At 43.2% G+C, this 4520-nt stretch overlaps 1 pseudogene; it reads right to left on the bottom strand.

The window, feature by feature from the left end:
• Positions 1–4520, bottom strand: part of LOC109884256 (disks large-associated protein 3-like) — a 17280-nt pseudogene that overhangs the window by 11505 nt on the left and 1255 nt on the right.

Genomic DNA, 4520 nt, shown 5'->3' with positions numbered 1-4520 from the left:
CACACACACACACACACACACACACACACCACACACACACACACACACACACACCACCACCACACACACACACACACAACCACACACAAAGGGAAAGAGAGTGAAGACCCTTTGTAGTGACACATTCATCACATGCATTATTTAAAATAAATATCTAGTGTTATTTTGTTAAATCATTTTTTAAGTTAAAAGTGTTAGATCACATTCCATCATTGAACATCAAAACATCGACAATAACACTGTTACTAGGCTTTAGAACAAATCTAGGAACTCCCAGTTTAAAGATTCCCAGAATAAGGAAGGAATCAAACCAAGATTTCTGAATAGCCGGGGAGTTTGGGGAAGTTTCCTGATTAAAAAACAAACCATTCTAACCTATACAAATACCACCAAGGGAGAATCAGGGACTAAACAACACGATGTTCATTTCACTAGTCAAATAGTGTTAGCTAGTTAGTCAGTCTGGCTCACGTACACACACACTCTCTGAGACAGAGAGATAGACAGAGAGAGAGACAGAGAGAGACAGAGAGAGAGACAGAGAGAGAGACAGAGCAAGAGAGAGAGACAGAGAGAGACAGAGAGACAGAGAGAGAGAGAGAGACAGAGGCAGAGAGATAGACAGAGAGAGAGACAGAGCGAGAGAGAGAGAGACAGAGAGAGACAGAGAGAGAGACAGAGAGACAGAGAGAGAGAGAGAGAGAGAGACAGAGGCAGAGAGAGAGAGAGACAGAGAGAGACAGAGAGAGAGACAGAGAGAGAGACAAGAGAGAGAGACAGAGAAAGAGAGAGAGAGACAGAGAGTGACAGAGACAGACAGGTACAGGAACATGCCACACTGCACAGCACAAAACGTTATGTGAGAGAAAGACAGAAGGAGAAACGGAGACTTACAGAGAAACTCTGACAGCTTGAAAACACTAACACAGAAAGAGAATAGAGCTAGAAGCAGACAGAGATACAGAACATCCACCCATTTATAAATACTGCACCCTCACAGAGAGGCTGACAGTACAGAACATCCACCCATTTATAAATACTGCACCCTCACAGAGAGGCTGACAGTACAGAACATCCACCCATTTATAAATACTGCACCCTCACAGAGAGGCTGACAGTACAGAACATCCACCCATTTATAAATACTGCACCCTCACAGAGAGGCTGACAATAAATTATAGTATAGAATGGAATGGTACAGAATATTATGGTATAGTATATTATAGTATGGCATATTTATGGCGTGGTATAGTATATTATAGTATTGGATAGGATATTATAGTATGGTACAGTATACTATGGTATTGTATATTATAGCACAGTTAAGTATGTTATAGTATGGTATAGTATATTATGGTATAGTATGTTATGGTATAGTATGTTAAGGTATTGTATATTATAGCACAGTTAAGTATGTTATAGTATGGTATAGTATATTATGGTATAGTATGTTAAGGTATTGTATATTATGATATGTTATGGTATAGTATAGTATATTAAGGTATTGTATATTATGATATGTTATGGTATAGTATAGTATATTAAGGTATTGTATATTATGGAATAGTTTTTTTGTATGGACTAGTATGGATCCGTATGGTATATTATGGTATGGTAAATGATGGTGTGGTTAGTATATTATAGTATTGTATAATATATTATAGTATAGTATATTATTGTATGGTATAGTATATACTAGTATGGTATAGTATATTATAGTATTGTATAATATATTATAGTATAGTATATTATTGTATGGTATAGTATATACTAGTATGGTATAGTATATTATAGTATTGTATAGTATTGTATAATATATTATAGTATAGTATATTATTGTATGGTATAGTATATACTAGTATGGTATATTATATTATAGTATTGTATAATATAATATACTATAGTAATAGTATATTATTGTATGGTATAGTATATACTAGTATGGTATAGTATATTATAGTATTGTATAATATATTATAGTATAGTATATTATTGTATGGTATAGTATATACTAGTATATACTAGTATGGTATATTATATTATAGTATGTATAGTATTGTATAATATATTATAGTATAGTATATTATGTATGGTATAGTATATACTAGTATGGTATATTATATTATAGTATTGTATAGTATTGTATAATATATTATAGTATAGTATATTATTGTATGGTATAGTATATACTAGTATGGTATAGTATATTATAGTATTGTATAATATAATATACTATAGTATAGTATATTATTGTATGGTATAGATATACTAGTATGGTATAGTATATTATAGTATTGTATAATATAATATACTATAGTATAGTATATTATTGTATGGTATAGATATACTAGTATGGTATAGTATATTATGCTATGGTATATTATAGCATGGGTAAGTATGTTATAGTGTGGTATAGTATATTATGATACAGTATATTATGGTATGTTATGGTATGGTATATTATAGCATGGCATAGTATATTATGGTATAGAATATTATATTATGTTATAGTATTGTGTATAATATTATGGTATAGTATACTATAGCAAGGCTAAGTATGTTATAGAGTATTATGGTATAGTATAACATATTGCAGGATGGTATAGTATATTGTGGTATAGTTTATTATATTATGGTATAGTATATTATAGTACGGTATGGTAAAGTACATTATGGTACATTATAGTACAGTATAGTATGGTATGACATGGTATAGTATGTTATAGAGCATTGTGTATAATATTATGGTATAGTATATTATAGCAAGGCTAAGTATGTTATAGAGTATTATGGTATAGAATATTATATTATAGTATGTTATATAGTATTATGGTATACTATATAAACAACCCCTCTCTCTTACCTACCACCCTCCCTCCCTCCCACCCACACACCCTCCAACCCTGCCTCCCACCCACACCCATCTCTCTCACCTACCACCCTCCCTCCCACCCACACACCCTCCAAACCTCCCTCCCACCCACACCCCTCTCTCTCACCTACCACCCTCCCTCCCACCCACCCACAAACCCTCCCTATCACCTACCACCCTCCCTCCCACCCACACCCCTCCCTCTCACCTACCACCCTCCCTCCCGCTCACCCACCCACCCACCCACACTCACTAACTCACCCCAACCACCCACCAACCCTCCCTCAATCCCACCCTCCCTCCCACCCTCCCTCCCACCCACCTGGAGGTAGTGAAAGGTCCTCTCCTTCAGTTTGTTCTCCAGAGTACCAGGCCTTGTCATAGCCTCCTCCTCCTCCTCCTCCCCGACAGACGATGGGTACACCTCTCTAGCCTGGCTGACCGTCATGGCCGACCACGTGCTCCTCTTCAGAGAGTGTTGTCCTGGCCCTCCATGGTACCCTGCCACTCCCCCTCCGCCACCCTCCCCCCCTGCCTGGGCCAGAGTGGTACAGGCCATGCACTCCCCCGGCCCGGGCCCTGGTGGTACACTCCCCTGTCTGGGCAGTTTCTTCATGGTCAGCTCCTGGATGGCAGCGTCCAGACTCTCGTGGCCCGTGGGGTATCCGCCTCGCCCGCCACCTCGACCACCTGGCCCGGTGTTGCCCCCGGTTACCAAGAAGCTGCTGTCACTATCGAGGTTGTCGTCGGAGCTCCACCATCCCGCGGTTCGGCTCCTGTGCCGCCTGCTGGAGGATTCGTGGCGCCCATCCCCGCTCTTGGAGCGCTCGCGGGACTTGCTGCGCCTCGCCGAGCGGGATTGGTGGCCCGAATTATTATGCCCGCCACCTTCCTCTCCTCCGCTCCTGGGCCCCCCTCCTCCTCTTTCTCGGTATTCCCCTCCTCGTGTGCCGTTGTATTCCCTCTTCGACGGCGCCTCGAGGGAGTGGGACTTGGCGAATAGTTTTCTGGACTGAGTGAACCAGGTGGCGGATACGGGAGGGGCTCTCGCCGCGCTGTTCCGCCCCGCTGGCGCTCCTCTGGTACTGCAGGGTGTGGAACCCGTCAGGGTGGAAAGGCTGCTTTTCAAACTGGAGGTTAGGAGGCATGCGATGCATCTTACCGCCGTGACCCCCCACTGTGGACAGACAATCCTCACATGAGTCGTACAACTGCTGGGTCGGGGGATGCTGGTTGGGGTGGGAGCGGGGGAACGTCCCCCCTCCAGAGTGGGTGTGGGAGCGATGCTCCAGAGCTAAGGGTTCTGGGGGACCACCGGGGGGGTAGAAGGGGTGCCCCGCCCGGTCGTGGTGTTCAGAGGGGTGGCGGTGGTACTCTCGGACGGAGCCAGGGCCCGGGTCACATTGTGTGTGCCCCCGCCAGAAGACTGCTGGGACAGGCTGCGGCTGACATTATACCCCTTCATGGAGGAGGCCGGGGGGCCGTGGTGGGCCACCCGGGCCGAGAGGGGACGCTGTGGGCGCGACAGGGCTGCGCCGGACTCACCTAGCAAGGAGGAGAGAGAGAGAGAGAGAGAGAGAGAGAGAGAGGGGGGAGAGAGAGAGAGAGAGAGAGAGAGAGAGAGAGAGAGAGAGAGAGAGAGAGAGAG

This window comes from Oncorhynchus kisutch, linkage group LG17 (genome assembly GCF_002021735.2).
Source record: "Oncorhynchus kisutch isolate 150728-3 linkage group LG17, Okis_V2, whole genome shotgun sequence".
Taxonomy (NCBI): Eukaryota; Metazoa; Chordata; class Actinopteri; order Salmoniformes; family Salmonidae; genus Oncorhynchus; species Oncorhynchus kisutch.
This window is presented reverse-complemented; position numbering and strand designations above follow the sequence as displayed.